The sequence below is a fragment of the Numida meleagris genome, chromosome 1, assembly GCF_002078875.1.
Source record: "Numida meleagris isolate 19003 breed g44 Domestic line chromosome 1, NumMel1.0, whole genome shotgun sequence".
In the NCBI taxonomy this organism is placed as follows: Eukaryota; Metazoa; Chordata; class Aves; order Galliformes; family Numididae; genus Numida; species Numida meleagris.
Window position 1 is genome coordinate 33,638,181 of NC_034409.1, and position 18,734 is coordinate 33,656,914.

General features: G+C 42.5%; 1 long non-coding RNA gene across 1 annotated transcript in view; it reads right to left on the reverse strand.

Moving 5' to 3' along the window:
* LOC110392829 overlaps positions 6,475–18,734 on the reverse strand; it is a 14,880-nt gene continuing 2,620 nt past the window's right edge. Inside the window, exons 2-4 of the long non-coding RNA XR_002434637.1 lie at positions 9,434–9,603; positions 7,366–7,497; positions 6,475–7,124 (exon numbers count right to left, since the gene is read on the reverse strand). This is a non-coding gene — a long non-coding RNA (uncharacterized LOC110392829). The remainder of the gene's footprint in view (positions 7,125–7,365; positions 7,498–9,433; positions 9,604–18,734) is intronic.

Consider the following 18,734-nt stretch of genomic DNA (forward strand, 5'->3'; position numbering starts at 1 on the left):
GAGCTCTGACTGCAATTTTACTTCACTCACCAGCATAGCTCTCACAGAGCTTGCTTCCTTTGGAAGAATCAACCATTTCTCTTATATCCATGCAAAATTTTGTAAAAGGATTTACTGCTGATACTTGATGGGATCTTTCTTTCTTGGTTTTAATGCATTTGATACCGTTCTGGAGAAAATAATCAGGTAAAATCGTATTAGTCAGGGTAAAGTCCACTGCCAAATGATGTCTTACGTTTGGGGAATAAAAAGTAGATGTTAGCATACCTTTTTTTCTCCCCACAGAATTGCAAGTAGAAGTGGGGTCCTCAGGACCTCTTCCCATTCTATTTGGTGGTCCAGTTGAAGAGCACAGGGTGCTGAAGGCATCTCAGCAGCACAGGCTCAGCAGAGGAAAGGTGACCTGAACATGGGCCAGGCCTTTCCAAGGTAAGAAGCACTGGTGGGCCTATGGATACACCTCAGCTGCAGGGTGAGCTGGATTAGACGCAAAAGCATTTGGGAGAAGGGTCTGCTGACACAAAAGAGATTGAAGGAGTGTGGGTAGGAGCTACCCCACTGCCTCTGCACCGTGTTCCACCCCATTTTGGCAGTGGAAACCAGATGGGCTCTCCAGGCCTGCAGTTTCATCAGCATGTGAAGCGAGGAGGAAGCTGTTTGGCCATCCCTAAGACTTTGCATCCCTCCGCAGATATCTGCTTATCTTACCACCATAAAACCAGTGCTGGGTGGATAGCTGGATATGTGTGAAAAATACATGTCTGGAATCTGGTCTGGACTGTAGAAACACATTGAAATTATCCCAGGGAATAAGATTCTTGAGTTACCCATTTACAGCCTGCACACATTTCATATCTGACAGTAGGAAAAAGCACTGTAAAAATACCCTTAAGAATGTGAATCTCTGCTCTGATTTGCACTTAAAAGGCAACATCTGATTAATGTCTGTGTTTTATTAGCAGAAGACTGAGACGATGAAAGCTTCTCAGATATCGCCTCTATTGTATCAGATACTTTTGATAGTATATTGTGGAAGAAAATGTCACATTTCATTAAAAAGGATCATCGTACTACAAAGGATTTGGCAGCGGATTATAAACCTAGTGGTAATTTTCAGTGTTGCCCATTTTTCAGTCTCTGAAGATTATTTAAGAAAAGTTTCTGATGACCTCCGACTGGATCCGCCGGTGCTCACCGGTCTGTGTCTGGCTGCTTGCTGTTGTGCACCAGCTGTGGAGCTGCCGTCGCTATAAGCAGCACAGCTGCTGTGTCAGCAGTTAACACAGCTCAATTTTAATAGACTTGGTTACACAGCATATTCTCAGACCTTCCAGCTGCGCCTAATGAAAATGCATACTGACACTCATTTCAGTCTCAGTGTGCCCCTTTGTGCCGGTGTTAACTTGTCATTTTTTTAGTATTCTATGTACAAGGAATCTCAGTGCTCCAGATAGATGAAATGTCATATATGTTGAGGATAATCTCCCATCACTGCAAGGTTTCTCCTCTATTAGTTGGCTCTGTGTGCTTCATTTAACCTGTTTGCTACCCGTTAGAAAGGCTGCCAAAGTATTTGGTTCTTGAAGAGCTGAGTGCTTCATTTTATCTGACGTAACTGTATCAGTACAGCAAGAATTTACAAAGAATAACTTGTTTGGCAGTCTCAGCCTTTTTTCATGGATTGTCTTTGAACAAATTGTAATTTTCTTGGACTTATTAATTATTCAAAATGTTAAAGACTTTGGGGATTTGATTATGAGCAATTTAATGTGAGTATTTGGTATTCAGTACTCAGCTTCTAAGGCCATTACTTTGTTGTGTAGACAGATGAAGGCACATCTTGTCTTCTCTGTTTTATTGACAGAAGATGCTGAAAAATGTCATGAGAATTTTGCTCAGAGAGTAAGAGCTTAGGAAGAGACAAGAAGAAAGGTCCGAATTTTCCCCCAGAACTCCAGAGTTTTCTAAGCATAATTTCTGAAGTAAAGATTATTGCCAAATTTATTTTGCGTATGTATAGAATATTTGTTCCTCATGATAACTCCCATGTAGGGGAATTGGATGTATGCCCATGAGAGCACTACAGCTTAGGTCATGGCCATCTTGTGCTTTGGTGAAGAGTATGTTTCTTCACACAAAATATCCTGAATGTGCAGTCATCATCAGCCTGCAAATTTCTCTCAGGATTATTGTGAAGGTGACAGGATGCAGTTTCCAGTTCCGGAGAGAGCTGCCAGATGATTGTGCAGTTTGCTGGTCTCTGAACATTTGCATCCTAATTCTACTGAAGCACAAAAGGTTTTAATTTACAGTTAATGAGCATTTTGTGGGATAACAACCTGAGCTCTTGAACAGCAAGTGGCTTAAATACATTTGAATACTTGATTAGGCAATATTTTGTAATTAGTCTTTTGATCTGCTCTTGCCTACTTTTCCTGCAAGGAGGAGGGGAGAGAGGGAAGGCTTTTGCTGTGAGGTAGAGGTACATACTGCTTCTGTCACTTGTGCAGGTATAGATCCGACTGATGAGCATGACAATGCTGAAAATCCATATTTTAATTACTATATCTATTTGCTATATATTTAATTGCCAAACACAATCTGGGAATGGGTGTGTGACTGGCTGCTACTGGCTGGAGATTTCCTCCCATCTCTAAGCTCTATACCTCCTCAGTGTAACATTTTCATTGCTTTGACGAACACATCTACTTCTGGAGTTCCCTGAAAAGCAGACTGTTACCTGGACCTCAGAGTCGCATGCTGTGTGCTGAGGCCCTCTGTAGCTGTTCAGGTGAATAAAGAGCGCTTTCATTCCTTCATTTGGCTCTGCACAAGCTAAGGCAAATGAAGAGTGCAAGCACTACAGAAGACTGCCAGATCAGCGCAGGAGTGGATCACGGCACAGCCTGTCTGAGCACTTGAGAGCACCCATCTGCAGTTCTTTCCTAGTAATGTTCAAGGGGTTTCTTCAGTGAATGTCCAGTTGTTTTCTTTATTTCTTTTCCCACAACTTTCCACCATCTGGCTTGTGTTTAAAAGACACAGTTTAGTTCAACACATTAAGTTTCAGCACTGTGGGCTGCAGCCAGCTCCTGCTCTCCAGAAACTGGTGGCGTATTGTGTGTCAGCACTCTGAGAAAGATAAGGGTTAGCCAGTTAGAAAATGAGCAGAAAAGCAAAAGCTATATACATTAAGGTTCCCACAAGCAATATAAATTAATCTATTTTAAACTCCTTACATCGTTTAAGCTTCTTGGAGCAGGGATTTGTCTTTAAGTCCCCATAAAATATCATGTTATATCCATTCTGTTCTATAAAATGAGTAAAACCCATAAGACTCAGCAGTCATGCCAGAAATGTATGGAGCACCTGTGTTTTATCTGTGCAGAAACATCACCAAGCCACTCTTGATGACATCTGAAAAGTCATGGCAGTCAGGTGAAGTCCCTGGTGACTGGAAAAAAGGCAACATAGCACCCATTTTTAAGGGCAGCAAGGATGAGACAGGGAACTTTTGACGTTAGTCTCACTTCAGTGCCATGGAAGAACATGGAGCAGATCCTCCTGGAAGCTATGCTGAGGCACATGGAAGAGAGAGAGGTGACATAGGATAACAAGCATGGCTTCACCAAGGGCAGGTCCTTGCTTTTTATGATGGCATAACTGCATCAGTGGACGAGGGAAGAGCCACTGATGTCATCTATCTGGACTTTAGTAAGACCTTTGACACAGTCCCCCATAACATCCTTCTGTCCAAATTGGAAAGACAGGGATTTGGTGAGTGGACTGTTCGATGGATGAGGAACTAATTGTGAGATTGTATCCAGAGAGTGGTGGTCAATGACTCAATGTCTGGATAGAGATCAGTGGCAAGTGACATCACTCAGGGGTCAATACTGGGACCAGTACTCTTTAATATCTTCATCAATGACATTCACAGTGGGATTGGGTGCACTTTCAGCAAGTTTGCAGATGACCCCAAGCTGTGTGGTACCCTCAACATGCCCAAGGGATGGAATACTATTCAGAAAGACCTAGACAGGCTCCAGCAGTGGGCCCAGGTGAACCTCATGAAATGATGTAAATCCAAGTCTTGCACCTGGGTCATGGCAACCCCCACTATCAGTACAAGGTAGGGGATACAAGGATAGAGCACAGCCCCGCCAAAAAGGACTTGGGGGTACTGGTGGATGGTAAGCTGGACATGAGCCAACAATGTGCCCTCACAGCCCAAGAAAGCCAGCCATATCCTGGGCTGCATCAAAAACAGTGTGGTCAGCAGGTCAAGAGAAGTGATCCTGCCCCTCTACTCTGCACCAGTGAGGCCTCACTGGGAGTACTGTGTCCAGATGTGGAGTCATCAGTACAGGAGTGATGTGAACCTGCTGGAGCGTATCCAGAGGAGCGCCACAAAAATGATCCAAGGGATGGAACAGTTCCCCTGTGAGGACAGGCTGAGAGAGATGGGGCTGTTCAGCCTGGAGAAGAGAAGGCTCCAGGGAGACCTGAGAGAGGCCTTTCAGAAGGAAGTGGACAGACTCTTCAGCATGGTCTGCTGTGACAGGACAAGGAGAAATGGTTTCAAACTAAAAGGGAAGATTTAGATTAGGAAGAATTTTTTTACAGTGAGGGTGGTGAGGCATTGGAGCAAGTTGCCCAGAGATGTGGTAGATGCCTCGTCCCTGGAGACACTCAAGGTCATGCTGAATGGAGCTCTGAGCAACCTGATCTATCTGTAGGTGTCCATGCTCATTGCGGAGGGGGTGGACTAGATGACCTTTAAGGATCCCTTCCAACTCAAAAGTTTCTGTGATTCTTTGATTGGTAAACCAGATCTAGCTCTGCACGGTAGGCACTGAAATGAAAACTCATCACGCGGTGTTTTGGCATTTCTATGGCTGTACTTCAGAAATAGTATAGGTTGGATACATTTTATTGCAAAAAAATACAGAATTAATCTAATTCTGTTCAAGATTATGACTGGCAAATTCAAGCATTTGTATGTGAGCTAAAGGCATGATGCAGGTCTTGATTACAGGTTTCTGCAGCAATCAGAGTTGCTCAGTGGCTCAGCTGGGGTTATCTGTGGACCACTGGACTCCCAAGTCCCCATGGTGGCATAGGAAAGACAGATGAAGTAAATGAGATGCCTATGTTTAGGCAAATTTATCAACAATTACGTATACAAATTCCCATTATAGTTAGTGGACATTTTTTTCTGTGCAGTTGAGAGCTATTTGGTCACACTGAGGCGGGCATCTTGGGCCATTTTTTTCTTATCTCACCTTAAAAGCTGTCCAGAACTGCTCCTTCACATGTCAGAGCTGGGCTGCAGCTGGAGGGGTGTCCCAAGTCAGCCTGGGAGCAGCAGTGTGCATCTTTGCATCTTCCTGTCCCCCAGGTCTGTTGCACTCACCTTTTGGTTTGACTTTCTGGTTGGCAGCTCTCTAGCTACATGCCACAGAGGGTTACTAGATCTCATATACTGCATTTTCAAATGTTGCTATTGCAACACAAAGTTTTTCTGTGTGTGGTCTTCTTTCTGTACAAAGAACAAGGTAAGAAACCAAGAATGTTAAGTATACAAGTATAAGCATGTACATGTGACTACAGCACACAAAGACTGTAAGGAAAACAGCAGTTTCAGTTATCATTAAAACTGTCTAATAGCTTCCATTTCCTTTTACAGATGCCTCTGGATATGAAGTTTATAAGAGTTAAATCTTTGTTTGCTAATTCTGAAACAGACTCTGTATGGATTTGACTTCCTGTGCTGTAAAACCCTGCTGCTTCTATGCACTTGCTTCTGGGCCAACTGGGGGTCAACAGATACTTCCTAAGAAAGAACTTGATGGCTTTTCTTTTCTTCACTTGAAATGCAAAGTTCTCTCTCTTTGAACATTATAGAAAAGTGCAGTAACGGCAAAGCTACAGGGGAAATGGATCCATAAATCTAAAGGTAACAGCCAGGAGAAATCTCTCTCTGTTCTGGTGTGGGGTACACACGGCTGGCTGACCACCAGGTATTTCTGGAATGCACTGAAATATCAGCAGAGGCTTGCTCTTTCTCTCCCACTTTTAACTTGACAAGATCCTCAAGTGTATTTTTATATTTTCCCTCCTGACATGCTCCCAGAGATAAGTATTTTCTTGAAGTAAATGGCAGGCCAGTACTGACTGGAAGAAAGCTTCTCTTTACATTGTGTAACAGAAGCTACAGAATTTGCTCCTGATTCCTTTGTTAAGCCACTACAGCCAAAGGACAGTGCATTTCTACCTGATGCACTCTTAGTTACCCTGAAAGTGGTATTAAGAAATTTAAAAACTCCTATGCAGTGTAACGCTTGATCACGTACTTTTTCATGGACTTTGATAAAGAGACATGGATTACAAACTGTGAAAGGGTTCTTCTTTGTTTCACATGGGACAGTGTTTTCTGTTTCATTTATTATATTGAGTTTTCCTGCATGGATATTCCTAATACAAGTCTGCTGTGCTCCTGAGTTCTCTTTCATATTCACGCCACTGAATATAGACTTCTTTTGGATCCCAACTATTCTGATACATTTAAAAATTATTCCTTCAACAGCAATACTTTTAAAAGTAAAGTAGGAATATCCACGCAGGAAAACTCAGTATACTAAAAAGTAGTTTGCTATTTTATTTATCTTGGGAAACAGGGAATGATAAATAACAATTGCTGTTTTAGAAACAGCAGAAAGCAGTAGATTCTCCAAACTCACCACGTATCTACAGCAGCATGCAGGGCTCATACACCCTTTGGTGCAGGTCTGCTTCTCTTTCTGCTACTGACCTGCTATCCTGCTCTTGAATCAACGTACCATAAAGAGCATGAATGACAACAAAGGTCAGTAGCTGAATTCGAGGTTCTGATGGGGCAGATGTCTATTGATAAGGCAAGTTGCAATACTTACAAATAGGTGATAAAGTAGCTTGGTGACAGCGTCCTGATATTTGTCCTAAAGAGGGCAAATAGGCGGTGGAGCAGCTGCTCCTGCTGGAGCTCTGGGAGAGGACAGTGGCAAGGGACCACTCTGCTCTCGTGCAGACAGATGGACTGCAGCAGCCCTGTGAGGTTGTCTGGGCCCTCCTGGTCTTTGACGCTGTAAGAAGCAAAGAGTAGAGCAAACTTGCTTATACAAACTCACTAATTTCAGGGAGTTTTAAGTACTAAATGATCCAAGTCATTTGCCAAAGGAGGCAAAGACCACTAAAATCATTGGGAAGACTCACTGATTTCAGCAGCCTTTGGATAAGATTCCAAAAAAAGCATGTTGGATCACTAACCACTGAGGAAAAGTAGGAGAGGAACTGCTTTAAACAGAAGTTTACTTTGTAACTTACATCTTTATGGAAGAAAGTTCTCTAATGCAAAAGACATACTTCCACTAGCTTTTCTCTGTTTAGCATGAAGGCTACTTTCCCTAGACGTACACAGCAGTGATTGTTCAGGAAAATAAAGAGGTACACCGGTAGCTGAAAAAAACAAAACAACAACCCACAAACAAAATGGAATTAGAGGAAGGTAAATGAAGCAAGTCCCTGCAAGTGAGGAAGTTTCAAATATCCTAATTATACAGAAAACAAAAAAAAACAGCCAATTTCACACTTGTCAAGAGAGGCATTTGGAAATGCTCACATAGCACAATCTTCATTAAGAAGCTGCTACCACCTTTTTCATTCAGTGCAGAACTATCCTACCTCTTTTCCACCATCACTTCCCACGTCACCTAGTACAGCAACATAACATGCAAATGAAGTTGTTGTTATGGAGAATAGTCTGTTCTTTGTGATAATTATCAGTGAAGAAACCGGAAAGTTGGTATTTACATCTCAGTAAAGAATGAAATGCACCTTGAAAGAGTTAAGGGAACCCAAGGATGAGAGGATCCCTGTTGTTTAACTGGTCAAGAGGGCAGCTGTGGAGTAAGAAACTAGGGAGAAAATCATCAGAGACCAATTTGTGTAAATGCCACTGAAGTACTAAGAACCTCCTGAAATCTGTAGAAGTGCTTTAAAAAAGAGATCTTTGACTAGTTCTAACAATTTCAGCATAGGAAGTGAGTATCTTAATGTATCAGGGCACTTACAGTATTGGCATTTAGGAATGGAAAAGAGCTAGCTTCTATTCTCAGACCTTCCTTGTAATTTGCAATGACCTATATATATATATATATGACAGGCAGAGCCTAAATCAGTGCCCTGGTTCTTGCTGGGATAGAGTTAATGTTCTTCACAGCAGCTGTCATAGTGCTGTGTTTTGGATTTAGGATGAAAATAGTGTTGATAACACACCGATGTTTGAGTTGTTGCTGAGCAGAGCTGCACAGAGCCAAGGACATTTCAGCTTCCCACACTGCCCTGACAGCAAGGAGCTGGGGGACACAAGGAGCTGGGAGGGGACAGAAGCAGGGCAGCTGACCCAGGCTGACCAGAGGAATATCCCACACTATATGGCATCATGCAGAGCATTAATACTGGGGTAAGTGGGGGGCTGCCATTGCTTGGGGATTGGCTGGAGATTGGTCAGTGGGTGGTGAGCAATTGTGTTTTGCGTTTCTTGTTTTCTGGTTGTTTTTTGTTTGTTTGTTTGAGTTTGGTTTTTTTCTTGTTTCTATTAAATTGTCTCTATCTCAACCCACAAGATTTATTTTTTTTTCCCACCAAATCTCTTCCCCATCCCATTGGGACCGGGAGTGAGCAAATGGCTGCGTGATGCTGAGCTCTCTGCCAAGCTAAACCACAGCAATCAGTCAGCAAAAGCCCAAAGGCCATGGCTGGGACCTTTGCACCTCTGAAGTGTTCCTACAGTGTTATTCAGAAGGCATGAATAAATACCAAGCAGTACATAAGCCCTACATTACAGCCTTGATCAGGGTGAAGTTTGTCCTGAAGTCCCATTGCCAGTCCGTACAAGAAGCCTCATTTCTGTAGAACATCATTATAGCAGAAGAGACGAGATTCATCTCCACACACTTCTGTCATCTCAAAGCTGGGCACTGGCAGGAGGCAACAGTCTCTCCAATCAAAGCAGGAAGATGTCAGGTCCCGTGACTGAGTGATTCACCCCAGTCTAAAGAAGGCGGCTGAGACAAATCAGATGAGCTGCTCCCTGGAGACTTCTGTCTCTCCACTGACAATAGAGAGAACCTGGACTACAAGAACAGACACTGTGCTAAACTCTAAGTGGCTATAATAAAGTGACAGAAATCCTATCTTTCACAAGCATAGACTGTGTTTTAGTGTAAACCATTTAAGACATAATAAAAACATTTAGACAAGGAGAAATCAAGCATCTTTATGGAGAGAAGCAAATATTAAGAGGTAATATACTTAGAAGTCTGAAAATGGTATGCTTATAGCTCATTGCATAAATAAAGAATAAAGCAGGCAAGTAAGGAGTAAAGAGTACCTTCAAGTACATTCTTCATCCCTGCTATTTTTCAGTATGACAGCAACAAATCTTACTTCCAGTGGATGTTGCTTTCTTAGTCTGCCTGGTCGCTGGCTGGAGGCCTCCATCCTGTGGATGCTTTGCTGTGGAGGTGTTCATGGACCCAGCACCTCCCTGTGCTCCTGGGGCTGGCGACACAGATTGGGGCAGCTCAGCAGGGTGCAGTTTTATGTAAAATTGCAAATAAAGCTACAGCTACTTCATTAGCATTTCATTAAAATTCTTTTTACCACCTGAGTGGGCAAACTCATTACAAAAAGGGGAAGAACACTGACATGCTATTTCAAAGGAACATTTTCAGACACTACATAGGTGATTAGACATTGAACACTTGTTATTCTTAATATGAACGATTGCTTTAATTCCCTTGCTATTGTGCTACAAAATTACCCTTGACATGATATTCTGCAATGTGCTAAGCATTATTTTATAGGCTGTGTTCCTAATGAACTTGCTCTGATGAGAAAAATGCTAGTGAAACTAAAAAAGTCTGCACCTCTTTCTCATGTCTGATTCCTTTTGCGTTTTCTTCTTGAGGTAATGTCTGGATTGTGATCCCTTTGTTGCTAGAGCAGTACATTAAAAATCAGCTAATGTAGCATTAACTAAACACTAATAGGCCATTAAAGATGGACTTTCATGCTTGAGAAAACAAGAATGTTTCAAATGTAAGTATGAGGCACTTTCATATGCGCAAAGTTTTGCTGTCTGATGCCATTTGTATCAATAATTTATACATGAGTGTTATCAGGCTCAGTAGATATCCCAACTTTCTTGGCTCAGTGCTGCTTCTTGTCCTCACAAAAGGTGCAGGGGGCCCAGAGAGGGCTGGCCAATGCTCCGTGCTCCCCTGCAGGCTGCCTGGCCAGAGGACAGGCCCAGCTGGGTGTGATGCTGGTAGCACTGCAGTGATCCAGGAGCAAGTAATCATTGAGAAGAACCCTGCTGTTGCAAGCCCCTACAATCTGCATGATGATCAGCAAATGTTTTCTCGTATTTTAGGGCACAGTTATACTTCCACTAAATTTATTCAGAGTGCGGATACATGCACAGCCACCCTGGGAAGCTGATAACCTTGTTAGGCATACACACACGCTTTTGCAAGCACGAAGGAAATTTCCATTGCAGATCGGGTTGAAGCCCTTCCTGCTGTAGTGTTTATCCCCATAACACAGACCAGCAAGCCAGAAAGCCAGAAAGGCTGTGATGCAGCCCCCACATGAAGCAGGGCTCCCAGCCCATACAATTTGCTACCCATGGCCTGCTGACCTCACACAGAATGTAGGCCTTGGTGCAGGCAGCTGGCCCTGTGCTGTACTGCCCACCCCATGCACCTCAGTGCCCACCCCGTGCACCCTGAGCCCCCACTGCCTCCCAAAAGGCAGCCAGCACCTTGGCACAGCTGAGAAATTAAATCCTTGTCCACTGAAATCAATGGGAATGTTTGCTCTGCATAACCTCACAAGCCATGCTTTTTTATAAGGCCTGGACTTGTGGCAAGTTCAAGAGAAACCTTTGAAACTATCCAATGACACAGCTGACATGAGGAAATAGAGAATGAGAATGGATGGTGAAGATGGCTTTAATCTCCTAGAGCTACTCTCCAGATGATTTCTTAATGAGAAGTTCTGTTTGAGTTGTTGTGACTAAATAAGCTATTGTGTTTTGCTTTGGTATAATCATGATAATAAAACTTGCCTGTAGCAAAATGCTGTTGTGAGGCAAGGACATGATTTCCATCTGTCTTTCTCAGCTTGTTTTAACCTTAGCAGAAATTTCTTTTTTTCAGTCAGAGGCTGCTCACACACAAGCGAAGTCCAAGACACATTTTCAGCCTCAGCCTGCTGATTGTGATCATTCAGTCCCTTGCCTTCCCTCCTCTTGAGTGGGTCTTTATTAGAGAGAGGAATCAAAATATTTCTGTTAGCATTTATGTGGCAGTACCTACATATGTACTACCTAACCAGAAAGAGGCAGAGGGAATTTTTTTTTCACATAGCAAGTAAATAAAACATCAGAAAAAAAAAATAATTGCTTGGATAGAGCCAAATATAATGTCAGTCTAAATCAAAGTGTAAAAAAATCAACCAGCTCATTTCTGGTGCTTGCCTGTCCCACCTGGTCTGACATTGGGCAGGAATGGTTCAGTGCTTGGGCTTGCTCAGGCTTTTCCATGGGGCTGTTCTGGGGTTTGTTTGATGTGGCAGAATTAGGGTACCCACTCACTAGATTCTAGTGGTTGGTGACCCTGCACTCAGCAGGTGGGTTGAAACTCGATGATCTTTGAGGTCATTTTCAACCCAAGCCGTTCTATGATTCATTCTGTGATTCTATGATTTAAAGGCCTCAACAAGCAGGTGCCTTGATTGATAGTTGTTGTTTTTTCTAATTACTGCCTGTGGTTAATTGGAATGAACACTGGTGAGCCAATACTTTCAGTTTAAAAGCATGTGCAGATAAATGGTTTCTGCTTTGAAATATCAGAGTAATAGATGCATTGTTTGTGTCTGAAATAGGCCAGTTTTACAAGTGTCCCTTTTGGAAAAAAAAAAAATCTGTTCCTATGCCCCTCAAGGCGGCATTAGATGATGTTAAGTGCTCTCATTTTTCTGCTTCTTAAGATATTTTTATCTGGATGAGTCATTAGGTATTCTGGTCACTCCTCTTACAGATGCAGCTATGATTTTAACAGGGAAAATGTCATTTCTGTGACACCTCTCTGTGACAACCTTTATCTACTCAGGGAGGATTTAAGTTGTCGTGGAGGCACAGAATGTGCCGCAGAGGTCACCTTGCCCCCTGCCCCAGGGCAGGCTCAGCATGCCTGCCCATGCTGCCCAATCTGCCTCCAAGGGCAGACAGCCTCTGGCATTCCCACAGCTCGAAGCTGGTGTTATTTAACCTAAATATGCTGTTTAGGCACTTTTTAGGACAATTTATTTTCCTGGCCTGCAGAACGATTTTATATCTTGCTGCTTTTTCTCTGCAAACTGACCCCATGTTTCTTCAAGCAGAGCTGAGATGTTGCCAGCGACAAACAGGGCAGAAGGATTACTTAACACATCTTCCACACAAATCCTCTATTTTAGCATCCTGCTGCAAATCTGTATGCTCTCAGTAGCTCAACATCACTGACATAGGACATGTGCCTCCATGTGCTCATGTGCACCCCACAGTCTTTACTAATATGCAGGTGCTTTGTTCAGCATTTCTCATCTTGTGTTTGTACAGTGAGTTTTACTACCTACTTACTGTGCTAGTTATTTCAGATCATTTCAGTTTTTCAATATCTTTTTGAAGTTCAGCATATGTCCAGTGCAAGAGTTTCATTACCTTGTGTCCAAGCCCTTAAATATTGTATAATACCAGACTCTGGAGAAATCCTAGCATGAATTTACTTGTCATATTCTGTAGACATATGGATTTCCAGCCAGTTTTACAATTTCACAGGGCGCTTCCTCAACTCGGTTATGAGACTTCCCTGGTAAGCAAAGTTAGAAGCTGGAGCCAATATCATAATATCTACCAAATTCTTCCCTGCTCAGAAGTCCTTGTTTCCTATCTATATGTAATATTAACCCTCTTTTCCCTTAGAAGTGAGCCTTTTTCATCCTTGCCTGCATATTTTAGTAAATGTTCTTTCATGATATTTTTCCTATTGCTTTTTCTTGTTTCATTCTGTGTAAATTCTGTTCTTTTCTATGTATTGTCCTTTCTGATTTTGCCCTTATAGGTTTGTGCTAATCTTACACATACCTTCTTAGTAACTTGACCTACTTTCCACGCCGAATAATTTTCAGGTCACTGAAAAATTCCTGAGTTAGCAAAAGTGGTTTTTCATGACACTTCCTGTATCTCCTTTCTTTGAGAATAAAGTGTGCTTCTCTCTTTGAGACAGTGTTTTAGAGAACTTCCTTCTGAACCCCCTTTCTTCTTCAGCCTAGCTTATCTCTCAGTTCTCCAAGTAATAATGTTTGTTTTCTTGAAATCCTATGTTTTTATTTGATTGCTTGATTGCTAGATATGAGGAATTCCATTCCTTATGATCACTTGCACCAATTTGCCTTCTTCACACTCTGGGCCAACTCATCCTTTGCTCTGTAGAATCGAGACCCAAGGGAGCCTTTTCCTCTCCAAGAATCAGACAGCAATCCCAACATAGCAGAGCTGTTTCCCCTCCTCTTGCCATGCTCAGAATCTCTCAGCATCTTCACCTATCTTAGGGACTTTTCTAATGGCAGAGGTTTTCTAACAGTTTGCATCCAGGCTCTCAGGCACCAGGCCTTCTGGGATGTCAAGATAGATCTGGAAATGTGTATCTCTGTCACCCTTATCTTCTTTCCTCAGCAGACCACTGGTTTTGTACATCTTACAGTGATGAATGACAGTCCTCAAGCCCTACCAGTGATGGCTCCTCATCAGCTACAAAGGCAGAGTGTGGATAACTGTGCACGTCACCCAGAAAAGAGTTATTAGAACACAATAAAATAATAACCACATTGTATAATCCCAGTTTTCATCAGCATGAGAGTGGTCTATTGCCAAATATCGTTTCACTTCAGAATTTTTATAACAGCCAGCACTTTTACGTGTCTAACTCCAAACACAGATCAACCCAGTGGAGCTACCAACGCCAACAATCAATGTCTAAACGACGAACACATGCCTGCTGTTCATCTGAGTCTAGTATAATGGCAATATGCAGACTTACTTCTCTACAAAAATGATCTGTGCTACTCAATACCCTGAAAGTCAAAGGTGTGAACAAAACTGCTTTCATTACCAAGTCTGAATTTCATTCCAACTAGCAATGAGTTGAATAGTTTACTTTTGACTCTGCTTCAGAAATTCTAGGATTATGTGAGGCTCCAAGATTTTATTAAACGGTGAGCAATGCTATACGACTGCAGAGAGAAACCTGGAAATATGCACCTTTTTTGTTCTTCAGCAACACAGCAAATTTAAAAGGCTGTGATTTGTTGTTTGCTTCATTTATTTGAATCCTACTATTCTAATGAGAATTCTGTGCCTAATGATTTTGAAATTCTTGAGCTTACTGCAGTGCCAGAGAAGTGTGGCAAATGTTTTCAAGATGGAGACCATTAGCTGAAGTGATCTAGTTTGATGTATTTTCCTACCTGCCTTCCTGAGAAAAAATCATAGTAGAGATATAAAATAATAACCTGTCCAAACACCAATACTATGGACCCAAATTTATCTTGGTTGATGAATTTGGCCACTATTATATTCAGAATGATTTTTCTTTTGTGTGCTATATTGCTTAGCCTTGTAGACTCTTTGTCCATTGACAAATTAGTCTCCCTTGGTTGGTCACTGTTAACAAAGCCACTCACACAATAGGAAGTCAAGTTTATTTCTTCAAGGCTTAGGCAAGCAACGTTTTCTATGGTTTATTTCCATAGTGAAGAAACCTGCAGATAACATGGAAAATTGGCTTTTCTATTTTCCTTAATGGGAGCATGGGAAATTCTCTGTTGTGCCAGTTCCTACTTGCAAAATTTAATGTATTTTAGGGTTGGGAGGAAAAAAGTAAGCTTCCTAATATTTAGTGGGACGTCATTACTCTGTGTGTTACTAGCACGTACATCATATTTCTGCTTTTTATGAGAAAATTATGCTTTACATGGATTACAAAGCCACCCTGGTGTGGGTCACTTCCTGGGGCAAATTTACCTTCACATAAGCATGCACATATTTGGGCAGAATCCCTCAGTGGGTGTTTAAGGTAATGGTACGAGCAGAAGTAATTCAGATGAGGCATGTTGTTGGACTAGGGCCATAATTAAGTTGTACACGGTGCAGAAAAGCATTTCGTGTCATTACCCATCATCATCCTCACTTGGAAAGTATTAAGCTTTTATATTAAGTTGTTTAGAATGTTAGCCAAACAAAAAAGAGACTCCTTTTATTGGCCAGTGGTATTTTATCAGCCAGCAGCACTCTCATATCTTAATCAAAGCAGAGGCCTTGCTCAGGGGAAATCCACTGTACTGAAGTGCAAGCAAATGACCCTGCTACATTCCTAAATTTCCCCAAGTCCCAGAAACTTCTAAAAGGAAGGGCTATTCCACCAGATTATTACTCTGGGGTTTCAAAATGAGGACGATCTAACCAGAATTTGAAAATGATTGTTTTTTTGTTTTGTCTGGTTCATTGCTGCACTAAAATAACTACAGCCATTCACTTGCTGTTTCCTCTGCATAGGGAAAGCTTTTGGGGCAATGTGGAGGTGTACAGCAGTTTAAATTATATTTCATTTGCTGAGGGGAGAAGGTGAGAGGAATTATTTAACAGAGAGTGGAATTTTTTTTTCTTTCTGTGTTAATGAACATGAATCTCACAAACATATGTGCAGCCCAGAAACTAGATACGGAGCTCTAAGACCTGGATGCCCACAACATGAAGACTACCACCACCTATTAAATGCAGAGGGAGGGCTGTGTGAATGGACAGAAACACAAATTTTCATGGTTGCACAAGAAGAAAAGAGCAAAACAAATCAATAGATACTGTCTCATCTTTTCTGCCTCCCTCTGCTTGGCTGGACAAGGAGGGTAAATGGCACAGGGAGCAGCCTGGTCCGTCCCAATGACAAGAGCAGATTGCAGATTCCAGAGCAATACTTGCAGAAAAGTTGTAGCTTTTTCTGTGCCCTAGCAGTTCAGCACAAGGAGAAGTACCAGCCCAGTGTGTTGGCCAACCCATGCAAGTATCATTGCTCTATGTTGGTTTCCATAGCAAGAACCCCACCAGTTTTCCTCCCCTGCCTCTCACTGTGCCTTAGCTTGCTGGAACCTAGCAAGAGATGAGGGAACAACTTTAAAGCTATTCAATTTCTCCCCACATTGCCAATTGCTCTGAGTACTAGGAATTCACTCAAACCTGGGATTTGCAGTATAACCCCTCTTCCTCATCTACCATGCTCTACACAGCCAAAGCAGCGTGCAGGCCTGTATAAGGCACTGAAGTGACAGCCACTTGTATCCCTGATAAAATCAGACTGGCTGACACAAATTGATGCTAGGATTGCCAAATGCACACACATAGGATATAACTGTGTTAGATTTTTTTTGCAAGGTTACTGGAGCAAAACACTGGAAGTCAAAATTGTTCCAACCCAGCATGTTTCGTTCAAGCCCCTTAACAGCTGCACAGGCTGCTGAGCACTAGGAAATAGTTAAAATCAGCTCAGATTTTGATCTTTGTCTCAAAAGACTGTTAGCATAAAGCACTCAGAAATACTGGATCATTTAGTGCAGTGACTAGCAAATTCCTGCTGGGTTGGAGTTTGGTATTTCATCTTCCAAATAGTTTCACTGAGCACAGAAAAGCAGCTGGAGAGACTTTCCTACAGTGGGAAAGATGCTTTTCCCATACATTAATGAGAAAATAAGATTCTCACTATGGTATTACATTTGTCTGAGTTTGCCGTAGTTGAACTCTGGTGCCCAATACTGGAAGAATTAAGAGGTCTTCTTGGTTCACTTGAAATTAATGCTGAGACGTCTTTCTCCATCCTTATTTACAGGACAGTAGTGACATCAGAGAGGCCGTGGCTGGAGTAGCAGCTGTCTGCAGGCACAGCAGACAGTAAGGCAGCATGGCTGGCCTCCTTGCCCGGCTTCCTTGCCTGGCCTCCCACAGCAGTACTTGCATGGGCAGAGGAGATACTGTCACAGCTGAACACACACATGCACAAAAAGCTATGGGGAAAGATGTAGATCCCTTCTAGATCCTAAATTTAGTGTTTCTAAATAAAAAGGATTTATTCCGCGGGTGCCTCCTTTCTCTGCTAAGATGCAGTTCTCAACAGATGGTAAGGAACAGCCTGGAATTAAACGTATCCCGCTGCATTGCTAGATGCCTTTTTACAGTGCTACACCCCGGGTCGCATCCTCGCCTCTCACAGCTATGGAGTGTAGATTTAGCTGCTCACACTGTTTTTGCCAAAATGTGATTTCTGCTGGAGACCCTGTTTCTTCAGAACAGCCGGATGCATACATTTCCACAAGGCTGCCCGTTGGCAAGGAGTGAGGGGTACAGCTCAGCAGTGTCACAGCAGGCTCAGGTCTGTGATTTACCCACAGAGAACAGAGTAGTTCTTCAGGAGTGGCATGCCTGACAAACACTTCATTAGCAGGATGGATAAAACACTTGAAAGCTAACTGAAGGGAGTAAACTGCCTACTCAAAGGTAACCACTCCTCAGGCTGCACATGGTGAGTCTGCGTTGTGAGGTAGGAGACCAAAACCCACCTTTTCAGAGAATCACAGAATTGTAGGGGTTGGAAGGGATTTCTGGAGACAATCTAGTTCAACCCCCTGCTAAAGCAGGTTCCCTACAGCAGGTTGAGCAGGAAAGCATCCAGATGAGTTTCAAATATCTCCAGAATAGGAGACTCCACAACCACTCTGGGTTCCATTGGAAAGTAGGTCAAGTTACCAAGGCCAGTCGAGGCTCAGTGACCCTTTGAATAGTGCCTTGCATTCTGATGGTATTTAGTTTTAGATTTAGATTTTACAGCTCCTCCTTGGGTGCAAGGATTCCCTTTACATTTAGGATAATATGACCAAACTGCCCAGTGATTCCCAGTCAATTAGTGCAGTGTTTTAGACAGCTGGTTTGTCATGGTCATCTGCTGCCCTCAGCTTTGCAGAAGTTTGTTCCTTGAGCTGCCCTGCCTCCAGATGATGCACATGGTCCTTGCACCACCTTGGAACTGAAACTTCATCGTCAAAGCTTTAGACTGAAACAAAATATTCTTAACCTGATAGGCAATCTTCTAACTGAGGAAAAAGAACTCAGGCATCTCTTCTGCCCAAACTAACAGGAACTGCTTGTGGCAAATGATAGCCTTGGCTTAGCAGAATGAAGGAGAGATGTTCACGATTCTGTATGTCAGGTTAAGTAGAAAAATGAAGGAGGTTTGGGCCAAGTTTGGGAAGCCCTCCTCTGGGAGGGAAGAGCAGCCAGAAGTACCCAACCAAGGGAAGGAATAGCACACAGAGAAGCACACTCACTCCTCCTCCATCACTAAGCCCTGGGAGTCAGAGAAGGGATTCCTGCCAGATACATATAACACGATCTGGGCAACTCTGTAATGTGGTGGTTCCTTACAAAAAATATTTCTCTCTCATGTTTTTATTTATAACTAGACTCAGACACATCAAAAGGCACTAAGGATTTATTCTGTTTAGTATTTTTTTCTTTTTCTTTTTTAATTGCTTGATGATCATGA